Source organism: Echinops telfairi, unplaced genomic scaffold (genome assembly GCF_000313985.2).
Source record: "Echinops telfairi isolate 266 unplaced genomic scaffold, ASM31398v2 ScPeMD7_443;HRSCAF=831, whole genome shotgun sequence".
Classification (NCBI taxonomy): Eukaryota; Metazoa; Chordata; class Mammalia; order Afrosoricida; family Tenrecidae; genus Echinops; species Echinops telfairi.
This window is the reverse complement of record NW_022104341.1, coordinates 58,800,547-58,825,809: the sequence shown is the minus strand read 5'-3', so window position 1 is coordinate 58,825,809 and position 25,263 is coordinate 58,800,547. Positions and strand designations below refer to the sequence as shown.

Sequence of the window (25,263 nt, the reverse complement as noted above, 5' to 3'; positions counted from 1 at the left end):
AATTAGACTCTAATTTTAAAAGTTTATCTTTATGGTTATGAAGCTGCTCAGTTAAGTTGTTGTTGTTGGAAAACATCAACTGTTGTGTTGCAATTAAGAGAAATTTAAAAAGCACTTTGTTAGTTTATATATGTTAGTGTGTTCAAATTAGTTTGGACCCCAAATAAATTAAGTCTAAAAAGTTGTCATTTTGTTCCTTGAATAATAATTAAAAACAAACAAGCAAGCAAAAAAACCTCAACAAAGCAGAATAAAGTGAGTATTTAAAACCCAGAAAGAAGAAAAACAGCGTGGACGTATCTGCTCCCAGATGGAGGCGAAAAGCCCCAAAGAGACTTCTGGGGAATAATGATAGCAATAAGACTGTGGGGCTTAGTGAGCATTTGAATGTTGATCCTAGCTTGCCTTTAAACAAGCATTTATTCCAGGCTTTTCTCTGCGCGTAATGCTTGAGGATTGGAACTGTAAGAGACTATGGAAGAAAGAGCACTCCAAAGCAAGGCAGGGACTTGGGCTCTTTCATTTGAAATGAAAAAATGAAGTCATTTTTAAGATCTCAGGACCCCAAAGTTAAAGCTATTTAAACAGCACAACAGAAATAGATAAGTGAGAAAAAGGTGTGTGTGTGTGTGTGTGTGTGTGTGTGTGTGTGTGTGTGTGTGTGTGTAGGATAAACGTTCCACTTTCCCCACCCCAATCTACCCTTTGCTTTTGTATGCATTTCAATTGTGATTACAAGCAGGCCACAAAAGGAGAAAAATATTGAAAAGATAAATTATCAAGTGTTTATTCCTTCAATTCTTTGCCAATACAAAGGGCTAGAGAGGTATTTATTTTAACCATCAGCACCCTTGAGTTCTATAAAAGTGACTCGATTTATAATGTGTCACATATCCACCATCAATGGACAGTCAAGTTGGTGTGCAAAGTAGGGCTTAGCTATCCTAACAAACATTCTTGTTCTAACACTTACCAATTAGCATATCAAGCAGCCATGCCACTGCTGTTAAGATGTCATAGGTTATGATGAATGAACCAGGAAATCTCTGAGTGGAAATGATAGCAAACCATGTCATGAGATAACTAAAAAGTTCCCTTGCTGACTTCAGGCCAGACTGCAGTAGACTCAGTCTAACCCAATCTAGGCACACACAGCCTTGGTTTACAATGGTTTTCAACACCAGGTAAGGAGCCGCCCTGGTGCAAGGTCTTAAAGCATTCAACTGCTCATCAAAAGGCTGGAATCCACCAGCCACTCCCTCCATGGGGCAAAGACATGGCAGCCTGCTTCCATAAAGATTACAACCTGGGGAATCTTATGGGGTGGTTCTACTCCATTGTCCTATAGGGTGACTAGGTCACAGTCAACTCAACAGCAATGGGTTCGGTTGCTTATTTTTGCCTGTTTCAACACCAGTCAGTCAGGATGGTTCTGAAGCAAAGGCTGTGTGTCTAAAAATAGAATAAAACTTTCTGATAAAGTCTGAAACAGGTGGCCTAAATGAGAAATAGATGTAATTAATATATTTTCAGCGCTCATGGGAATTCAGCTCTTTTATTGTGAATGCAGAACATTCTGGGGGAAATAGCTCTTTATCAGTTGATAACGCAGAAGATGAGGCCCAGGCCCCGGAAGCCCACATCTCAGTATGGGTTTCTGCCATACTTGGTGGGATTATGACTGTGCCCCTGGAGGTCCCACGAGAGTACCAGATGCAGGGCCTGTTAAGGGGATGGATGAGGGTCTGTCTCCATGGGCTACCTTCAATTCCAAGGCATTTGGGGATTCATGACATCGGTTTGCTTCTCATTTTTTGCCCAAACATCCAGAGTCCACGATGGGAGCTGGAGCCTCTGTATGCAAGGCAGGGGCTCTTTGAGGATCACAGCAAGGGCCTTCCAGATGCTCTGTGGCAGATGACTGGCTATGAAGGCAAGCGTCCTAAGCCGAGCCTTGGCTTGATTTTCATATTAAGCAGGAACTGCCCAATGGGATTGCAACACTCATGGGCAAAAATGAATAAACTCAACTTCCTTACCAAAATCTGTGGTCACTCAGGAGAAGACAGGGATTGGTGGATGCTCAACAAACAATAAAAGAGCTAGAAAGGAAGGAAAGAGGAACGGGAAGACAATGAAAGGAGAAGGAATGGACGGGGAACCCGTGGAAACATTAAGTCTCTCTCTCTCTCTCTCTCTCTCTCTCTCTCTCTGTTTATCCAGTGTTCTGAATGCTGGTGCCCTGAATTCTTGTGGTAATTACCTTAATTACTCATGTTGACTGTTCAGGCAGCCTGTGTACAAAACAATAGGGCAAGTGTGCGAGAAAACCCTGGTAATTCTGAGAATAATACCCTAAATGGTTGTTTTGTAAGAATCACTTTAGTCTAAAATAACTCTCCCGTGAACGCTTACCCCTGAGCATCAACATTCAGCTATTTATATTGATTTGCAATGATTTCAGACAAGTCTAAAATTAAGCGTGGGTAGTGGCAAAAAACAAAAAACAAACCTTGAATAAGTCAGCTGAAGTGCAAATAGTTAAAATGTTACCCTTGAGCAAAGAGAGCCCAAATAAAGCCCCACTCATTGATGGCGACTTCACCGGTTCAAAATTAATTTCTAAATTTAGCATGAATGTTTCTTCGTATTAAATGGAACCGATGAGACCCGCAGCATCTAACCTCTAGCTGCCTGGAGAGTTGAGTTCATTCCGCGTGAACTCCACTTCATGTTTTTGTACTACCAAAAAACACCCTCCACCCACCCCTCCTCTGAAAGTTGGACTCCTGCAAGTTAGTAAGTATTTCAGTTATGCTATTGACGTCAATGGAGTCATTAAATAGATTGCTGGCCCTCCCAGAGGCAAATCACTGCCAGGGACCTAGATACAGACGCTTTTTTTTTTTTTAAACAAAGACAACCATCAGGTTCTACTGTAGTAGAAAGCCTGAGAAAGGGAAACGTTTAGACTGTAGCAGACCTATCTCCAAACAGATTCTTTCTTCCTTCTGCATTTCAGTTCGGCCTTTCTTTCTCTCTGGTTACAGGAGGCTCAGGCCTCTGCCCAGGTATTGTTGCCTGAATGTTCTGTGTGCACAAGCATCTCCTGTAATTGAGACGGTAAAGGGAGGCACCCACTCTTAAAAATGAGTCTCACCTTTGACTCGACAACTGACTATCTTACTGTTTACCTGGTGGCATAAATAAGCAGATTACTACTGTCTACCAGTTAGGGCTGTGTTGGATATATAATTTCTTAAATAAACAGTCTCTTCAAACACACACACACACACACACACACTCACACAATTGTGCCCTTTCTGCAACCCGTGGGGCTTGTAGCTACAGCCTCCGGCCTATGAATCACCCTTTATTCAGACAGCACTGTGCTGCTGCAGCACCCGCTCTCTGTAGCAAATTGGAGAGGAGGTGGCTGGGAAGAAAGTTGCTGCTCTCAGTGGCCTCCTCTGCAGAGTTCCTGCAGGAGGTGGCCCACGTGCCCGGGTCCTCCCAAAGCCCTGCCGCTGCGTCTCTCAAGCCCGATCCTGCAGCTCCCACACTTGCCAGAGCAAGCTCTTTGAGAAACATCTGCCTCTTTCTGGGTGTCTTTGACACCTCTTTTCTCCTAGACAGCTCCGAGGGTCTGAATCCAAAAGTTGCCTCACACCTGGACTCTTCTGCCGCCAAGCCCAACATTAGGTAGCCATCTTAAGCAGAGTCCCAAACCCAAGCCATGGCTTTTGAGTTCATTCTAACTCGTTGTGCTCCTATAAGACAGAGTAGAACTGCCCCGGAGGGCTTCCGAAACGGCAAACCTTGCAGGAGTAGAAAGCCTCACCTTCTCCTGCAGAGCAGGTGGTGGGTGTGAACCACTCATCATGTGGTGAGCACCTCCATGCTGGGCCCTCTCGGCCACCAGAGCTCCATTCTTATGCTGACAGGTTTCTTGAAATCTCAAGGTCAGAGTGACTTTGGTGCCTCCCCTCTAAAGCCTGGTCCCTTTACTCTGTAGACTCTCGGACCTACATTATCAGCAAGTGGCTGTAAATAACAGACGTCTGACCACCATTGCCAATCCCTTGTGGTTTGCCTGCAAGCCCGACCGGCCATCCTCCACCACTGCTTCTTTTCCCGTAAGGTGGGAGTTGAGCAGGGATTTCACCATTCCCTCTTCTTTCTCTCTCCTTCCCCCTCTACCACTGAGTCCTTTTCTCTTTCAGTTAGTCTCCCCTCCTCTTCTTCTCTTAGTCCAGTACTTCATCGGCCTCTGTCTAGACCACGGCAGTAGCCCCTGCAACTGGCCACTTGTCCGCCACCTTCTGCCCATGCCCATCTCCGCTCCGTTCTGGTAGCAGACTGGCTTCACTAAAGCACGGTCAGGACTATGCAGTTTCCCTACCTGGCTACCTTTTGTCTCCCAGATAAAATCCAAATTTCTTGTCGGGTATGAAAAAGAGTCCTTCTAGATTTTAATCTTAACCACGTCATTTTCTCCATCTCCTACTGTAGTGACCCCTCCCCCACGCACAGCTGCGGTGGGCTGAGTCTGCGGTGCTCGCCTCATCCCCTGCACATGCAATTCCCTCTGACTGCATTATTTCATCCTAGAATATCATCCACCTGTTTGATGCAGGAGTTTTCTTACATTGCCACTGTATGTAAGTTCTTTATACTCTTTGACTCTTCTATTCTGGATTACAAAGAAAATGCAAAGTCTCAAACCTGGGTCTTGATCAGAATATGCATTTACTAAATGTGAGCTCTCTGATCGACTCTTATCCGGAAATCATCTTGTTCACCATATTCAAGAGTCAGTATCTCTGCCATCTTTTGGATGTACCTTCCCCTCCCCCGCAAATAATTAGGCAATCTCAACCATCACACTTACCATGTTGTATTGTACTTAGCTGTTTAAGTAGTTCTCTCTCTCACACACACCCCTTGGAAGCTAGGAACTTCTCAAGTTCAAGTATTCTTTCGAGAAAAAGGAAAAAAAAGTTCCGGTGATAGCATACGACCGAGAACACAGGTTCTCAATAAATACTTATGTAATGAACAGATTCCATGTCTGAGTCAGAGAAGCTTTAAAAGAAAGCGAGGACCTTCTTTGGTGGTGTTCAGGCTTGCCTAAATATCTCCTGGCCCTTGGCAGAAGCACAGTGCTTGAAATCCGTGCTTACACTTGACTGAGTTTTCTTGCACTTGAAATGAACTCTTTACTATGCATCACTTCGGGAAGAATTGGCAGTGGTAAGAGAAATGGCGTGAGCTAGTCAAATTGAGTTGTTTTGTTTCTTTCTGGTATTCCTAGGGCCTAGAACAATGCCTGTTACACAGCAGTTACTAAAATACCATGCAAAATAGAATTGCCTTGGGAGCCCCACTCAATCCCTCAGAGGGAAGATTTCTGAGATTCAGTGTTCTTATTGGTGAATTGGGAACTTGTTATTCTAGCTCAGGAGATTGCTGTGTGAATTGGAGGAGAAAAGTCATGTCTAGCCTGTCAGAATTAAAATCTATAGATGCACACTGGGTGCCTCTCCCCTACTGCAACTCACCACTATGCTAACTTGTAACACATTATTTAGACTGTCTGTGTCAAAAGTACCTCCTCTTTAAAATTGGGAAGGGAATTAAATGTGTTCAGATCTGTAAAGCACTCACAATCATTCCTGCCACTTAGAAAATGTTCATGTGAAGACCAGCCGTACTGTGATTAGGCGCTATTGAGTGAGACCCTTTGTGGAACAGAATGAAGCGTCACCTCACAATTGTTCCTGAGCTGTGTTTGATGAGTGCTATATCAGGCACCCCGGATGGCACCCAGCATACACAGGTGGTCACAGTGAGGTAGGTAAGAGCGGAGACCACTGGTTGGTATCAATAGGGAACCAAAACAGAGACTCCTATTGAGATCTTTCTTAAAAGTTTGGTCTACTTCTCTGCCATCCTAACACTACCTAACGGGATTTTCCTTTGACGTTTAAGACTTTTTCCTCCGAAACCACAAATTCCACCAATATGGACTAGACCAAGAGCCCAAGGAACCCTGGAAATCGGAGGGGGCTGCAGGGAGCATGGAGTTGATGCCAACTATAATGATATTGCAGGAGCATGGCTTCTTTGAAAACCGAGTGCTAAAATATGAATAAATAAAAAGCTAAATCATTTAGGTTCATGACAAACCTAAATGTCTTAGTTCATTAGGAGAGTTCTCTGACATAGACCCTGGATGATTTCATGTTACAAAATAGATCGCTACAATTGCACACTCGTTAGGGCTGGGTGTAAATCGCATATTCCGAACTTGGCCGGCTCCTGCTCAGACACAGGTTTTCAGCCCAGGTAGCTCCGCCCTGAGCAGCTGCAGCTCTCCCCTTTGGAGAGAAGACAAACCTGTTTGCAGACGTGTGTGTGTGTGTGTGTGTGTGTGTGTGTGTGTGTGTGTGGAGGGGGGAGGGGGGAGGGGAGGAGGGCGGGAGTCAAGGGGAAAGACTTTTTTTGTGTGCCCCCCACCCCCATTACTTACGGGAAGGGGAGCTCACTCTCTCATCCATCTGCTCCATCTCTCCTCTCTTCCTTGCCCTAATGAGAAGGTCCCCGGCTGGCCTGGCGAAGAAGGAACATGGAAGTTGGCTAAGGAGGAAGGGAGAGGGCGGTCTAAGTTCCGTTTCCTCTCTCCGCAATCTCCAAGACCCCGTGATGCTGGGGGCAGGGTGAGCTAGGCCTGCTGGCTGCGGGTCAATCTCTGCCCTGGGTAGTCAGGAATGGCCTCCCCAGCTGTGCTCGGAAGCGAGGAGCATTTCAGGGAACGTTCTTTGGCCCGAAAGAGAAACAAAGCAGGGACTGTCCCCTTGAAACACAGAACTCACTGCATCCTTTGGGGCTTTATTATCGGGACTTCTTCCCAGCCAGAGCCGTGGACAGGGACCCAAAGTGACCCCTCAGAGTTCCGCAAACTACCACTGGCCCCCCACTCCCCCCACTCCTACCCCCCATGCCCAACTCCTATCCCCACCCCCCAGCCCCACCCCATTGTGGCCGAGGCAATGATTTCGTGTGTTTGACCTGTGGAGGCAACCAAGTCAAGTAATGCAAACTTGGCCTTCACTCTTGCACTTGTACTTTGGGTTTCCAATGACCAGAGTCCAGTCGGACTCGTAAAGGAGCCTTGGTGAGCAAAGGGTCCCTTTAACCACAGGCCAGCAGTTCCATGGGAGAAATAGGGAGCTTTTTGCTCCCGTGAAGACGCACAGTTCTCCATCTTATAGAATCGCTATGCGTTGGAATCAACTAAATTGCAGGGAGTTCGGTTTGCTTTGATTCTGGCGAGGAAGGAGCCTCATGGTGCAGCGAAACTAAGCAGCAGGCTGGTCATCACAGGGGGAGCTGTTGAAACCCAACTCCTGTGGGAGAAGAAATGACAGCCAGAGAGTCTTGGAATCCCTCTGAGGTAGTTTTCCTTGGTCTGGTAGAGCGCTGACGATGTCGTGGTCATGCGTGGGGCTACAACCCCCAAGGTCCACTGTCCGAAACCACCAGCTGTTCCCTGGGAGAAAGGTGGGGCTTTCTACCCCCATAAACAGTTACAGCCCCAGAAACTCCCAAGGACAGGTCTACCCGGTCCTATAGAGTCAGTATTTACTCCACGGCTGTGAGTTTGGTTTTGGTGTCTAGGTCTCTCAGGATCCCTGGTGGCATAATGAGTTATGACTTGAGCTACTAACCCCAAGGTCAATGGTTTGAATCTAACAGTCACTTTCTGGGAGGAAGATAAGGCTGTCTGCCCTCATAAAGATTTAAAGTCTTGGAAACCCAAAGGGGCAGTCTGCTCTGTCCCATAGGGTTGCTGTGAGTGAGAGGGGTGTAGTGAGCTAGGATTTGGGCAGAACATTTGTAAGCCACTGTAGAATGTGACAATGATGGAATGTGGTGAAAAGTCCAATGAAGGCGTTTCAGAGGAGGAGTGATATGATTTGGTGTTCGTTTAAATGTGGCACTTCGGTCAGTCCTAAGTCTGGTACAAAGACACCCCCTGTATGCTCCCTCAGCACCTGGGCTTTCTTTGTTTGGATACTCAACACCAGTGCCTCCCATCCAGGTTCGTGGTTAAAAAGGCAGCCTGCCTGAGCTTAATTCTGGCTCTGAACTGCTCTACCTGCGTCCTGGTAGACACGTTGCTCACCATCCCTACGTCTTGGATTCCTCATTTGTGAAATGGGACAGTCATCGCTCTTCCGGCATAGGATGGCGATGACAGCAAACATAGTTGATGTGTGTCGTCCTTAGAACAGAGGCTGGTCCACACAAAGCCCTAAAGAAACGCCAGTTCTTTTGAGTGGATTGCAATCGCCTGTTTTCTGGCGGCTTGTAAACTCAGTGCCTAACGCCAGGCAGGTTTCGAAGATCATTTACTGCATAAAGACGGCGCAATGAGAAGGGGAGGTTTGGTTTGGGTCTGCAGTTTCTGTCAGTGGTGGTGGAATGACTTGGGAAAGGAGGATGAGAAGGGTGACACAACGTGCAGAATGTCGTCAACGCACTGTGTTGTAGGTGTAGAAACTGCTGATGTGGCTGGTGGCTTGGTAAGTATGTTCTCACCATAATACAACAATATCCGAAGAACGAACACTGCAAGAAAAGTTGTGCAAGGGATTGCGAGCAAAAGGGAGAATGATTGCTGTCCTGGTCACAGAGAAGAACAAAGAGTGGCGCCCAGTCAGGGGGTATTCTGGTAATGAGCTGGCTTGTGGGGACAGAGAAACAGAATGACAGTGGGACTGCCCAGATGCCACATGTTTGGGGAACTGGAAACAGTGTGCATGGGGGGAAATGGTTTCAAAATCTTTGTGCGAATTAAGACTGCTAACTGCACCATAAGAAGACTGGGTTCATGAAAGAGCGTTCTCACCCTATCGGGCTATGTGACTATCTCTCTGGAAGGCAGCGGCCAGACACAAACTCTAGAGTGCTCCCTTTGCTGGCTCTTGGAAAGACATCCCTGCCAAAGGAAGCGGTTAGCCTAGCTCGCAGGTGACAACACCCTGATTTCCTCTGCCCCCCTGCATTGCTAATAGGGCCTCCAGCTCACAGGGCTCAGCTCTGTGAAGTAAACACACAGCTCAGTGTGGTGCATGTGCATTGGAGGAGGCCTTTCATGCCTTTGGACAGCCCAGACGCCTTTGAAGCATTCAGTGGCAGCGCTGCTGTTATTCCCCGTGCAGCTGCACAGGGGACCTGCCCTGACAATGAATCCTTCGGCTAGTTGAATGTTCCAGTTCTGTGCTGTGTGTTTGCGTGTGCACATGTGTGCCTACTGGTCTGTTTCCTTTTCTCCCTGGGGGAAATGAGGGTTCTCTGCTTGCTTTTGTCAAGACAATGGGCCTCTGTCCTCACTGACCTGGTTTTCCCTTATTTCATTCCTTGCCCAGCTCAAGTTGACCAGCACACATCTCTTCACCCTCAGATCATTGCTAGGCCTTTCCCTGATTGGCCTCATCTCATCCGGCCCCTCACACTTTTAAATAATGTCCCCTGTAGTCATCTTAACCTGATTTTTAAAACTTACCTTTGGAAACCCTCCTACGGTGAATTGTCCATAATTGTCTACTCCATTTATATTGCACTGAACTGCACATGCCCCGTATGGCTTTTGAAAAGAATCATAAGCTCTTTGTGCCATAAGGATAAATTCTTCGTACATCATTTAGTAATTTTTCAGATGTGTGTCTTCTCATGCAGCTAGAATTCCTTATTGTGGCTTGTTATGACCCAGGGACGCGGGCTGAGGGTAGAGGTTGGGAATCCGGTAGATAAACTGCACCCTGATGCTGAGTTTATACCATAGGCAAGTGAGGTTCCTAGGAAGTCCTGGGTGGGACTGCAGTTCAAATCCACCAGCTGCTCTTCAGGGGGTTCTGGTTATGTTAAGACTTAGTCTCTGAAACTCACAGGGGTGGCCCTCCCTGTCTTATCAGGCTGCTGTGGGTGGGAATCCACTTGAGGGCCACGAAACAAAGATTCTAGAGAATAAGCTACATGAGGACCCATCTTTAACACCGAAAGTCTGACGTGGTCCAGACTTATCTTCCCCTTTACCACAAATAAGATACAGACAATTAACAGAGAACAAGAGGAAGACCCTCAACAACTGGACAGACACGGGGGCCCTCAACAACTGGACGGACACAGTGGCCCTCAACAACTGGACGGACACGGGGGCCCTCAACAACTGGACGGACACAGTGGCCCTCAACAACTGGACGGACACAGTGGCCCTCAACAACTGGACGGACACGGGAGCCCTCAACAACTGGACGGACACAGTGGCCCTCAACAACTGGACGGACACAGGGGCCCTCAACAACTGGACGGACACAGTGGCCCTCAACAACTGGACGGACACGGGGGCCCTCAACAACTGGACGGACACGGGGGCCCTCAACAACTGGACGGACACGGGGGCCCTCAACAACTGGACGGACACGGTGGCCCTCAACAACTGGACGGACACGGGGGGCCTCAACAACTGGACGGACACAGTGGCCCTCAACAACTGGACGGACACGGGGGCCCTCAACAACTGGACGGACATGGTGGCCCTCAACAACTGGACGGACACTGGGGCTGCAACGATGGGCTCGAGCAGAAGAACCATTGTGAAGATGGCACAGGACCGGACAGTGTTGAAATCATAAATTACCTTTCGGTAGATCGTTTTTTATATACATAAAATGGTCCTTAGGGCAGAAAACAAGTTGTTAAGTGACTTGAATCCCTTCACTGTGTATACATATGAAGGGGTACCAAAAAAAAAAAAAAGATGGAAAAGGCTCTGCTGGGTGGAGCTTTCGTAGAATGCCTTTTCCCACTAGTCAGACATGGACCAAGCACCTCACTCTGAGCTAGTGCACCCAGTGGCATGGACTGGGAAGGTTCTCTCTGGTCAAGCAGTTCTGCTCAAACCTCTTTTTTGTGATGATCGATTTAAGGGAAAAGTATGCAGCTGTGAAATGTTTCCTGCTCAGGAAAATTGCTGTAGAAACCATTGTGATGTTTAACACAGCTTACAAGGACAGCACTATTGGAAAAACTAAAGTGTACAAGTGTTTTTCTCATCTTAAAAAGGTGAAATGTCGATTGATGGCAAACCTCATTTCTGGATGTCCATCAACTTCCCAAATGGAAGAAACTATTGATTCAGAGTGTATTTGGCGTTTGTCCACCAGGTCAGACTGTTCATCAAGCTTTCTATTTAGAAGTTCTGAAAAGATTATGTAACAGTGTGTGACAAAAAAGGACTGATTTGTGGCAGATGGGGGACTGGTTTTGTCACTATAACAATGCCCCTGCTCACACAGCCATCTCAGTGTGCCAGTTTTGGGCAAACGCTTACTCATCTGACCTTGCTCCATGCAACTTCTTTTTGTTTCCACGAATGAAGCAGGACATGAAAAGACAGCAATTTGATGACATAGAAGAGGTAAAGAAAAAAACAAGGGAGGTGTTATCATGTGAGGGTAATAAGCCCCTAACACATCATCACAGGTCCGGTAGGTACAACTGTACAGCGGTTTTAAATAAAGATTATAGTAAAGTCATAGAGAGCATGAGAGATAGAAGAGAGATTGAAATAATGGAGTCAGACGCATTTCATAGTAGCATGCTCACCTCAGTCCCGCTTGGTGGTCCAATGGAGAGAGAGACCTGAGGGCAGGAGAGAGGGGGAGGACAAGGAGGGACAGGGAGAGGATGGGAAGAGCCGAGAGAGGCCAAGGAGGATCTTTATTGCTAACCAAGGCTTATGTATCTTAGGGGGGGGAGGCGTGCAAGCCCACTCATTACAGGTACAGACAGGAAGGGGTTGTCCTATAGGTAGTACAGCAATGAGAGGGGGACAATCTAGGGATATACATGCAATAGGAAGAGGAGGGGTTGGGGGTATACATGGGGGTATACATGTGACAAGATGGGCGGATCCTAGATTCAGGATGGCAGCCTAACTTTGGATGTCACTCAGCAGGTTTGACCTGTTCTCTGGATCTCCATAGAAACCATTATCAGTCTGGTGTAAACCCCACCTACAGGGACCAGACTAATTGCCTCAAGCCTTTTGGGAGAAATAACCCATTGTCCTTAACAGCAGGGAGTGGACCCTACCTGTGGTGGGCCCAGACAGTTGTCCTGCAACTGACTGCCTTCTGGGAAGATATCTCTAAGCATCTGACCTCCCACCAGATGCTGGCAAATGACCTCTAATGTTTGGTATATCTTTGGGGGAGACAAAGCTGGGGAAAGTCTCTTTATAATCGCACACTGTCAGACATCCAAACAGATGAGTTTGAAAAATGTTTCCAAGAATGGAATAGCAGATCTGACAAATGTATTAGTAAGTGTAATGGAGAGTACTTTGAAGGTGATAATGTTGATTTGTAAAAACAAATTGAATACCTAGTTTTGAAAAAAAAAATCCAGGTTTTTTGCCATACCCCTTGTACTTATATGCGTGTGTGTGTGTGTGTGTGTGTGTGTGTGTTCCCCATGGATAATCTAGGCTTTGCTTCCAAACAGAACAAAACTTGGTTTTATAAACCAAATGATAGCCATTGGAAAGATGGGCACATTGCCAATGTACCGTGTTGCTGTTGTGAACACTTGCTGTGCCCAGGCACTGTCTGTTCAACTCCCAATAAAGGCACCAACCTGCCTCATCGCCATTCCTCCTCCATAGTGAACACTGCTTCTGTGACCCAGAAGGGACCAGTTAACTATACTTGTCACCTTCTAATTTCTTATCTGAGCCAATAAGAACCAGGTATTGGACTCAGATGGGAATTAAAATAGTGCCACTGGTGGTAAACCTGGCGTGGCAAATACAAGTTGGATCTACATCCAATAGCAGGCTTCTTCCTCCTTCGTCCCCAAACCAATCACACATGCCAGTGTAGGTCTCTGGTGGACCTTTATCCAAGCCAAAGCTTTTGCCATCGAGTAAATTCTGACTCACGGAGACCCCATAGGACAGAGTAGTATTGTTCATAAAGACCTCAAGTCTGTACTCTTTACAACAGCAAATTGCCGCCTCTTTCTCCCATAGAGTGGCTGGTGGGTTTGAACCACTGACAGTTAGCTGTCAAACACTTTAATCACTATGCTACCAAGGTTCCTTGTCTCTATTTTGATCCTGTTTTTCTGCTCCAATTCTGCCAGATTGTTCAATATGTCACCAAGCCAAATGCTGTCAAGAGTATAAACAATGACACCCAAATAAATCCTATTACAAACGAATTCTGATATTTAAATAATATTAACTGTTTCATACCAGTTCCCAGTGGAGAAATTAAAGATCATGAATTGCAAAGTGTTCCCTTCCTCTTTGAATTCCAAAGGACATGAAAACCAGAAACCTTTCCTCCTCCACATTCCTAGTCTCGGGCAAAGAGGGGTTGACTGGATATTTGAGTAATTTGGTCTTTATTGTCCTCCCGCTCTCTGTTTTTCGGTTTCCTTTTGCTTTGTTCTAGCAGCTACATTCCTGTCATGGAGCGGGCATCCTTTTGTAGTTTCTCTGATGATCGGGAGCTGCATCGTCTGTATGTATTTATCCAACTCCAATTTCTCAGTTGCTCATGTAGGACATGTAATCTTACCACATCAGCTTCCCTCCCTCCCCAATAAGTGCTGCCCCCTACAAACGTTTATCTTAAGAAAAATCATGTTTCTTAGAAGCTGGCATATGAACAACTCAGACCTATGTAATTGGCAGTATCCCCAAGAGAAGGTGGAAGCAAAGTAGAAACCATGAACGAAAAGGTATTATCTCATAGTCTTCAGTTCTACAAGAATGCCTGCCAATCAACGTGTGCCTTGTGTCTAGACCACGTGCTTGTTGTCTTAAACTCCCACACAGAGAGAGGGCATTGCTGTAGGTTTTGATTCATAACCACCCTGAAGAAGTGAATGTCCAAGACTGCACTCCATATGGAAGCAGACTGCTCCATCTTTCTCCTGCAGGGGGACTGCTGACCACTATAGCACCAGGGATACTTGTCTTAAACTCAGTCAGAGCAGGAAGGCCTCAAAAAGAAGTTACTTTGTGCCTGAAATATCTCCAGGAGTCACATGGGCCTCCTCTGTAGGTATTGATTGGAGACATTCCTTATTGATTTGAGACATTCCTACCCTCTTACAAATTTGAAAATTTGATTGGCTCCTGAAATGATCTAGCCTTCCTTTTCAAACCTGGATATCAAAATCTCTTTATCTACATTTCCCTTCAGAGTTTTGTGTTTCTGTTATTGTCTGGAAGTAGTCAAGAGATGAGCCTCCGGCCCCTCTGGGAAGCATATTGTCACCAGGCACTTCTCCAAGTGTGTGTTTGCCACCATTCCGAACATCAACGTCAACGAAGCTTCAAATCCTGAGATTTCATCTGCATGGGATTTGATCCTCTTGGTGGTTCTGGACTCACCTGTGTTGTCATAGTTACCATAATGTAGGGCTTAGTCTTTGTGAACCTACATCAATAACATGTTTGGAGCATGAAATCATCATTGAAGGGAAAGAGACAGAAAGAAATGTAAAGGATGCTGCTCAGTTGCTAACAATATTGTGATTCAATGTAGAAAGATTTTACAAAACAGTTTGTTTTTAATATTTGTGTAATCCAAAAGTGACTGCATGTAACCCATTTTAGAATGTAACTATCACACCTTATTCCATGATTAAACTTGATAAAAACGAGCACGACAGGACCCTATATGATCTCGTACAAGAGGAGATCAGTGGCGATGGGGGCTGTGCCATTGTGAGTTACTGAACGGTTGGCAACCAACCCTTGGTGATGTCACTGCCACCATGTTCTTTTCCCTAAACTCTAACTTTCGTTTTTGGCCTTGAGTATCTTGCTTTACTCCAGTGGTTTAAAGTAGCTTTGCCTCCTCTGCTCCTGCAGCAACGGAACATGTATCTGTTCTTCCATTCCCTCACTGTGTTAGCAGACTCACTGATTATTCTGTTTCTCTACTTTCCCTGGCGGTGGTTCTCTTCATCTTTAGCAGGGAACACGGTGGAGGGACATCCTGTGCTGCCAGGGGAGAGGAGAGACACGCTGTTGTAGACATTTTTCCCTTCCCGAGCCACCGAAACCATTAGCACTGATGAAAGTGGGGAACATTCCTCTGCTGGGAGAGCATATATCTAGACAGAGGTGGAGAATCTAATATGGGAGTCTGTTGTTCAGTGGAAGGTTAAAGCAGGTTATAAATATACAAGATATTGGTTACAGGGATATAAGATATAAACATGGTTTGATCTGATCAATTTTGCTTCTTTCCTGTCCCCAAGATGATTTGTGTGTTTCCAAAGAGCTCTCCTTCAAGCAGCTGGCTTGCTTGGGGAAGAAGTGTCCATTGCGTAGTAAACCTCAACTCCGTTCCAGGTTTGAGACATGGGGGGTCCAGTGGTGGAATCTCAACCCTGTGGAAGACCCAGACTCAATTCCCAATCAAGGCACTAAATTCAAAGCCACTGCCTGTCTTGACAGGCTGCTAAATAGGTTTCAATGGTGCTCTCATACTAAGATGGAACAGAAGGAGAGTCTTGACTACCTACTTCTGACATTCAGCTCTTGGAAAATAAACAACAACCATGAGAAACAGTGGCTCACACTAGTCCCTTCTGCAGCCCTTGGTGGGGAGCACACAGGGCATTTGGTCGAACCGCTTCAGTTGTGGGCAACCGCGAGTCAAGAGCAGACTCTGTGACAGCTCACCGGGACCAGGTTTTCCACCAGGAACTCTGCAAATAAGTACTCATTTAATTTAATTATTAATGATTCTTAATAACCCAAGTTTAGAAAGTCGTTAAGATAATAATTTCTATTATTGTGGTTTGGGTGAGTCTCCAGAGAACCTCTTTTTCCCATTCACCAGTTTATACATTTCTTCTCTCATGACATCAGTTGCAGTGCCCTCAATGTAGCAACACTCTCCCACGATCGCCCTGGCCTCCCAGTCCCATGCCTTCTCCTTCCCTGCCTTAGAAGCTTTGTTATTGGGTAAAAGTTGCTCTGTGGTTTCATATTAGTTATTGTTCTGAGGATTATGTTTCTTATGGCTATTATTGCTTACTGTATAGGCCTATCTAGCCACTGTTTGGCTGAAAGGTAATCTCTGGGGGTGGGATCGGCTCAAGGTATGAAGAGTGTCTAAGGACTCTAATCTCAGGGATGCTAGCAGCCTCTATCAAATGAGTAGTGCTGCTCATTTTTTAGGACGTTCAATATTGTTCTGCATCTTTCCGTCACACCATCCAGGGTCTTCTTGGGGATTCCAGTTGTAGTGGTCAGTAGGAGTAGTGGGGCACTGTCTAGTTCGGGTCTCAATGTAGGAGACAGGCTGATGTCTATGTGGTCCTTGCGTCCTTTGGACTACTGGTATCTTTGAGTCTGATTTTCTTCACTTCTCTCTGCCTTTGGTCAGAGAGATAGCAATTGTTACATCTTCAATGGCTGCTCACAAGCTTTTAGGGCCCCAGTCACTACTCATGAAAATGGCATGTACAGCACTGTCTATGTGGACTACGTTATGCCAATTCAAGAAGGTTAAGTTTTTAACCCCAAACCTAGGGACTCAGGTCCCTAGGGTATTTCGTTATGACTAAGAACTTCTCCTAATTTTGAATCCAGTGTGCTCTATTGTATACATGAATATTTTTGTAGCATACACAAGTATACATAGGGATATCATCTGCCAAACTTATATGTACTTATTATGCATCCCTGTTCACCTCCCCACACCTGTTCAGCTTGCATGTCTACCTATAGATCCATGCATAGATTACTACTGTTTGTTATTGCTGTTAATGCAAGATTGTGTATGTAATAGTATTGGCCTCAACTCTAAATTTGTGGCACTGACAAGTATTGTGTTAGTCTGGGTACTTTAGAGAAACAAATCCACAGAAACTCATGTATAAGAGAGAGTTTTATCTGAAGGTTAAGTGTGCATCAAGAAAGCATCCCAACCCAGTGCTGCCCAAGCCCACAAGTCCAACATTAACACATTAACCCATATGTCCAACACCAATCCACAAAGTCCTCCTCCACCTCACAAAACAGATGTAATGATGACGACAGCTGGAGGAAAACCGAATATGTAAACATCTCAGCACTGGCAGGGGTCTCCACAAGGGCGCTGCAGCACCCAGGGCTGCATGGGGGTAGGTCCATGTGGCTTCTCCTCAGGGATGGCTTACAGGAAGTGAGCCTTGCCAGCTGAAGCAGGGAACTGGCTAAGGCAGCTGCCTGGTCCGACCATCACAAAGCAAGAGACCCAAGAACTAAAAAGGTGAGGTCCACTGAGCCATTTATCTCTCCACCCTTCAATTAACCCCACATGTGTTTATCGGCCAGGTTAGCACAATAAACTAACTACCTCAAGTATCTTCCTTTGCCTTGGTTACATTGTGCTGACATCCCCTTTATTGTATATTTTCTGTCCTTTCACTCAAATTAATATACATCTGCTTTCCAGTTAATGATCTCCTATCCTTCTTTTCCCATTCTTAGTAACCACTGAAGAATGTGTGTGTGTGTGTGTGTGTGTGTGTGTGTGTGTGTGTGAAAGCCTTTTCTTGACTTTTTAATCATAGCGGTCTCATATAATACTCTTTTGTGATTTACTTACTTCACACAGCATGGAATTCCATTTTAAAAAACAAAGACAGTCGTTCAAAGCCCATAACTCATAATATGAAGCCACCCAACTTGTGAGTGTCGGGGCGATGGCTGAAGCCCTAGCATGTCTCAGCCCAAAGTCTGTGTGCTTGGCATGAACCCTCTGGGCAAGCAAGTGATGCTGGGATGTGTTCAATCAATATGGCCTTTCTAGCCATAGTCCCTTATGAGACGTGTTATAAATTCTAACTTCTATGCCTGTGGTTTCACCCCTTTTCTGTCAGTTTGTGGTACTGTGGTGGCTTGTGTGTTTCTGGGATGCTGGAAGCTATGTCACTGGTATTTAAAATATCAGTAGGGTCACCTAAAGTGAACAGGTTTCACCAGAACTTGCAGATAAAGAACAGATGGTGAAGAATGAATAGACTGTTGATTTCAGAGGAATTAACCACTGAAAACCTTATGGACAACACCAAAATATTATCAGAAACTGAAAACTTCATAAATAGAAGCAGAGCATTGTCAGAGATAGTGCCAGAAGATGAACCCCTAACACCGAATACTCTCAAAGTATGATTGAGGAAGAGCAGCCTTCTCAAAGTAAAGTCAGTTGGAACAAAGCCTTCAAGAGTAGATGGAGCTTTCAGGCCCTTCATTGGCTCTTGGGACACAACTCCAAGTGAGAAGAAACAGCTGCAGTTATCAATTAATAGTTGGAACTTGTTCAAAGTATGAATCTAGGAAAATTGGACATTGGGTGAAATGGGACACGTAAAGATCAATATTCTAGACATTAGTGAGCTGAAATGGATTAGCATTAACCATTTTGATGCAGAAAATCACATGGCTTACTAGGCCAGGAATGACAGATTTAACCGGAATGGCAACCGGTTCGTTGCAAAAGGGAAGTTTCAAGATTTATTGAAGTATCATACTGTCTGTGATAGGCTAGTGGCTATCTATATAAAAGGAGTTTCGTCAATACAATTCTTATTCAAATTTATGCACTAACCACCAAAGCAAATGAAGCAGAAATTGAAGACGCCTCCCAACTTCTGAAGTCTAAAACTGATCAAACACATGCGCAAGATGCTATAATAATTACTGGCATTTGGAATAAAAAGTTGGAAGCAAAAAGGAAAGAACAGTATTCAAAACATATATCCTGGTGATAGAAAGGAAGCAGGAGATCGCATGATAGAATCTTGCAAGGCTGATGATTTCTTTTTCAACAACACAAAAGGAGACTATTCCATGTGGATTTCACTAGATGGAATATCCAGAAATAAAATTGACTAGGTTTGTGGGAAAGACCAGGGAGAAGCTCAATATCAGCAGCTAAAACCAGGCCAGGGGCCGACTGTGGAATCACATCAATTGCTCATATGTAAGTTCAGGTTGAAACTGAGGAACATTAAAACAACTCCAGAACAACCAAAATACACCCTTGAGTCTATCCAACCTGAATTTTGAGAACCTCTGAAGAACAGATTTGGTGCACTGAACACGAAAGACAGAAAACCTGATGAGCTGTAGGAGGACATCAAGAATATCATACATGAAGAAAGCAAAAGGTCATTGAAAAGACAGGGAAGAAAGAAAAGACTAAAGTGGATGTCAAAAGAGATTCTGAGGCAGAAGTAAGGTGAGTGTGATGGTGGGCAGGAGGAAGGTAAAAGGAAACAGAGGAATGATCTAGGAAGCAAAGCTATGGATAGAGGTGTAAGCATAGGTGTGTCCATATCTAAATACATTAATCCATAAAAATAGATTATTGGCCTATGTACATATGTTTATATGGTAATACTGAGGTAGTGGACGGACTTTGGGCCTCTGCTCATACCTTCCCTCAAGACAAGGACACTGTGTTCCAGCAGACTGGCATTCTGTGATGCTCACCCTCTCAGCACAATGGCTGAAGACAAAATGGGTGCATAAGCAAATGTGGCGAAGAAAGCTGATGGTGCCCGGTATTAAAAAATATAGTGTCTGGGGTCTTAAAGGCTTGAAGTTAAACAAGTGGCCATCCAGCAGAGAAGCAACAAGCCCACATGGAAGAAGCACACCAGCCTGTGTGATCATAAGGTGTCATCAGGACCAGGTAATAGACATTGGAAGACCTATAACAAGCAAACAAACATATTGTTGAGCACAAGGGGGGTCGGAGCAGAGACCCAAAGCCCATCTGTAGACAATGGGACATCCTCCCACAGAGGGGTCACAGGGAAGGGATGAGTCAACTAGGGTGCAGTAAAGCACTGATGAAACACACAATATTCCTCTGGTTTCTTGAGGTTTCCTCACCCCCCCACTATCATGACCCCAGTGCTGCCTCTCACTTCATATTAGACTGGAGCATGTGCACAGGTATAGATAAGAGATAAGAGCTCACAACACATGAATTCAGGAATAGGAAGAATAGCGATACTAGAAAGATAGGGGGAAGTGGTGGAGGAGGGGAGGAATGGGGAACCAATCGCATTGATCAATACATAACCACGCACACACCTTCCAGGGGGAACAACACCAGAAACCATGGGGGAAGGGAGACAGCAGTTGGTGTGAGATATGAAAATAATAATAATAATTTATAATCTATTAAGGGGTCACAAGGTGGCAAGGGAGGGGGGGAAAGAGGAGCTGATACCATGGGCTCGATAGAAAGTAACTGTCTAGAAAAGCATGATGGCAACTTATGTACAAATATGCCTGATGTAATTGATGTATGGACTGTAATACGAGTTGTACGACCCCCCATAAAATCGTCTTTTAATTTAAAAAAAGAGACTCTGAAATTTGTTCTTAATCATAGAGTAGCTAAGGCAAGTGGAAGAAATGATGAAGTCAAAGTGTTGGGCAGAAATCTTCACAGGGCAGCTTGAGAAGACAAAGTAAAATATTATAATGAAATGTATAATGACCTAGAGTTAGAAAGACAAAATGGGAAAACACTCAATATATCTTAAACAGAAAGGACTAAAGAAAAATGTCAAGCCTCAAGTTGCTTATTGAGAGGCAAAATATTGAATGATGCAGGAAGCATCCAAAGAACAAAGGAAGGCTCTAGGGTGTCACTGTACCAAAAGAACTAGTCCACGTTCATGTGTTTTAAGAGGTAGCATGTGAACAAGAACCAATGGTTCTAAAGGAAAAAGTCCAAGATCCACTGAAAGAAAGCATTAGCCTAGTGCAAGGCTCTAGGAATTGATAGAAACCAATTGAAATATTCCAAACAGCTGACAGAGCACTGGAAGCACTCACTCATCTATGCCAGTACATTTGAATGGCAGTTACTTGGCCAACTGACTGGAAAATATCCATGTGTGTACCCATTTCAAAGTAACGTGACCCCACAGAGTGTTGAGTCTTAGAACATCATTAATATCACATGTAAGTAAGCAGTTGCTAAAGATCATCCAACAATGGCTGCAGTAAGACATTGACAGGAAATTGCCAGAAGTTCAGGTTGGATTCAGAAGAGGACATGGAATCAAGGATATCGTTGCTGATGTCAGATGGATCTTGACTGGAAGCAGAGAACATCAGCAAGGTGTTTACTTGTGTTTCATTGACTATGCAAAGGCATTCAACTATGTGGATCATAACAAAGTATGGAATAAGAGAATACTGCATGATTTAAAACTTTTAAAAATTTTAAAGAAGTAGCTTCTTACTATACTTATTCAAGCTGTATGCTGAACAAGTCATCAGAGAAGCTGGGTTGTGGGAAGAAGAACTAGGTATTAGGATTGGAGGGAGGCTTATGAACAACCTGTGATATGCACATAATACAACCTTGCTTGCTGAAAGTGAGGCAGACTTGAACTACTTGCTGATGAAGATCAAGGAATGCAGCCTTCGATGTGGATTACAAGTCAGTGTAAGTTAAACTCAAATCCTCCCAACTGGACCAATAGATAACCTCATAAGTGGTGGAAAGATTGAAGTTGTCACTGATTTAATCTTGTTCTTGGGTGCAGCGGTCAAGGAATCAAATGATGTATTGCACTGGGTATATCTGCTGCATAAGACCTTTTTATGTGTTGAAAAGCAAGGAGGTTACTTTGAGGACTAAGGTGCGCCTGACCCAAGCCATGGTGCCAGGGTATTTTAACCACCTCATATGCATGTGAGTAAGGAAGACCAACCAACAATCAATGAATGTTCATTGGGGTGCTAGCAACAAATAGTGAAAGAGCCATGAACTGCCAGAAGAACAAGCAAGTCTGTCTTGAAAGAAGTAACGCCAGAACGCTCTCAGAAGCAAGGATGGCGAGACTTTATCTCATGTACTTGGACGTGTCATCAAGAGAGAACAGTCCTCGGAGAGGGACATCGTGCTTGGTGGCCCTCAGCAGGAGGGGTTGATACAGTAGTTGGGACAATGGACTCAAATAAGAACAATGGGGTAGGACTGGGCAGTGTTTCATTCTGTTGTAGAGAGGGTCACTATGAGTCAGAACCAATTCAATGGGATCTAACAACAACAACAACAACAGGCCTGTGGTTAAAAATCTCATTTTGGAGAGAGTTTTCTGTTAAAGGATTAAGGGAGGGGGGTCGTATATACAGCCTCCCGCTCAGTGCATGGTGTGAAACAATTCAATACCTTTTGTTTCCTTGGAGTATGATCTGCAAAAAGAATAAAACCACACCTTCATCCTTTGAGTATAAGAACCATCTCAGAAGCAGACAGAGAGAAATCCCAGGACTAAGGAAGAGGAACTGAAAGTGGAGCCCGTTTGAGATCTGATGATAGTAACTGCAAGGTCACCAGTTCAGAACCACTATCTGCTCCACCAGAGAAAGATGAGACTTTCTACTCTTCTAAAACGTTACATACACTCTCAGAAACCCACAGGGGCAACTCTACCCTCTTCTATGAGTTAGGGTCACAATTCAACGGCAATGTGATTGGTTTGGTCTGAAATGGTGGGGATTGAGACCAGAGGTCCTAGAGACCATGGCATGGATACCAGGGGTCACAGCATAGGAGCCAGGCCAAGCCCCAAGGAAAGGAGACCATGAGATAGAACAGAGGGACAGCACTGAGATTCTGAGCACTATGAGATAGAGCATTGATCTGATTTCCAGGCCCACATAGGCAGAATCCAAGAAGTTCTTTGAATGCGTGCTAAGGACCAAGGAGAGATGTAGCTATGACCGAGGAGAGGTGTTGCTGTAGACCAATGACTGTATCTTTACTACTTACTGATCCTCACTTGTGATCAGCTGTTAACTTTCCTAATAAACCTCCTTAATCATGAGTATCGTCTGGGAGTTCTGAGTGGCCCTTGCAGTGAATTAACGAACCCAGCATAGAAATAACATGCCATAGGAAGGATGTTTGATGTCAGAATCGATAAAGAAAGATGGAGGGTAGAGGTATGTCTGCCTGTGCCTCTTGGCAATAGGGAAGCCAAAAACAGTCAGATATGGTCCCCTCTAAGCTGTTTTTCGAAATGCCCATATGGTGCCTGTTTTAAAGATAGGAAATAAGCATGGGGCCACATCTGACTTTGTCTGGTTCCCAAGAGAGATAAGGCAGGTGTCAGACATGTCTCCACCTCCCATCCTTCTTAACCCAATTCTGACATCACCATTCCTCCCATGACACTCCGCTTTTCCTGTGTTCTGCTCTTCTGCTGAGTCTGATAATTCCTTGCAATGGCCACACAGAACTCACAGATGATGCTCACAATGATAGGACTTATTGGGGAAATTAATAGCTTGCAATACGCGTGAGAAATGCTCGGGAGAGAGTTGTTCAGTCAATGGAGTTTCTTTTCTGCGCTGCTTGCAGGCAGGCCTCTCTTTGGCCCTCAGCCCCTTCACCGGGCCTCGGCTCTCCTCAAGCCATGTTACAAAGTTATTTTAGAGCTGCCCTTAAATGTCCAAAGGGCAGACAACTTTGCTAGAAGCCTCAACCCAAGGGCAGTTAGCTTCAGCTCTGTGGGTCAGCAAACCCAGCACCCCACTACCGTTTTATGGTCAGCAAACCAGCTCCCCCATTTAAAAGTCCAGAGGTACCCCACTTCACAAGGCAGCCTCCTGCTCTTAAGCACTCAGCTTTACTTGCTTGCTAGGCTGGGAATTCCATTGCTTTGTCTCATGCTCTTTGCTCTGGGTCAGGCTGCTGCTGCCGCACCTCTAGCATTCGAGTGTTCTGTCTACAGGATCTGGGATAAATGGGCAAGGGTTTCAGGATCTAAGGGACATTCTCTACTCCTGGCTCTTCTCTCTTGCTTGGATTGTAACACTCTCCCCTCCCCGCCTTCTGAGATGATTGATTTTATAACCAGCAAATAACAAGCCCAGTCAACCCAACAAACACTCACAGTCAAATCACACAATCCCTTCAGTTTCTTCCTCCTCCTTCTTACCTACAGCCATCAGGAAGTTCAAAGTTATTTGATGGGAGTAACCAAGGTTATGGCTAGGAGAGCCGTGTGAAAGAATTCACTGCATTGCCTATACACATCCTTGCGAGGATGTTTTCAATCTCTGGGATCCCTGCTACACCACTCCCTTCTTCTTGAGCTACACTTACCTGTTATTTTCTCGAGAGAATTTAGGGGGAAATATGTTTGAAGGCCCTGTCTCTCCTTGGGGGAATAATGTAGCCCTAAAAAGGTGACAGTGCCTTCTACTCTTCATGAACTAAGTCCCTCCATGCAGGACATTTGGGTTTTGAGCGTCAGTCTGGGCAGGGAAAGGAGGACACAGAGAGTTGGTAGAACATTGGAGGCAGTGGGAAATGTATCTTCAGAGCATTGCGCACTACTCTAAAGGTATCTGACATCACCAGGAGAGAGCATTAAATTTCAGATCTCTAGTGAAACTGGGATGTGCCTCTCTCAAACACCAGGAGGCAACCACCCAATTCTAGATCGGCCTTGGAAAGCCCCTTTCAAGGTCATTTGTTTCTGACCCCATTTTGTTCAACTTTCCTACCTCAGATGAAACTGTGACGTAAATGAGAGTACCGGGCTGGAACGCAGGAAACCTGCACATGAGTGCAGTAGCAGGCGTGATTGGGTCTGCCAACCAGGTGTAGGACCTGGGGTAGATCAGGGAACCCACCCAAACAGAGTTGTCTTCATTTTGAATCCTTCTGAAGTTTTCATTTTGAGTCCAGAATCCAAGCTTATAGAGCGTTCAAGCTTCCAAAATGGCTCCCAGCTAAGAAATAGTGGTGTATGGTGGGCTGGGTGGGTGGGGGTGGAGGAGTTGGAAAGCTGTTTCTGAGCTAGTAACTGGTGAATCTGGGGTTCAAACCCAGGTCTGCTGGTTTGACTCAAAAACTGCCCACCTGCCCCATTGGACCATTCTTCCATAACACTGTGCATGTTTATTATTGTGTGAATACCTTTTTTTTAAATAATCATTTTATTAGGAGCTCATACAACTCATCACAATCTGTACATATGTCATCTGTGTCCAGCACTTTAGTACATACGTTGACTTCATCATTCTTTTTTTTTTTTTAAGCATTTTATTAGGGGCTCATACAACTGTTATCCCAATCCATACACACATCAATTGTGTAAAGCGCATTTGTACATCGTTTCTCAAAACATTTT

The 25,263-nt window shown here is 45.0% G+C and overlaps 1 protein-coding gene across 2 annotated transcripts in view; it reads left to right on the top strand.

Moving 5' to 3' along the window:
- PDE4B (phosphodiesterase 4B) overlaps positions 1–25,263 on the top strand; it is a 710,248-nt gene that overhangs the window by 552,831 nt on the left and 132,154 nt on the right. The window lies entirely within an intron of this gene.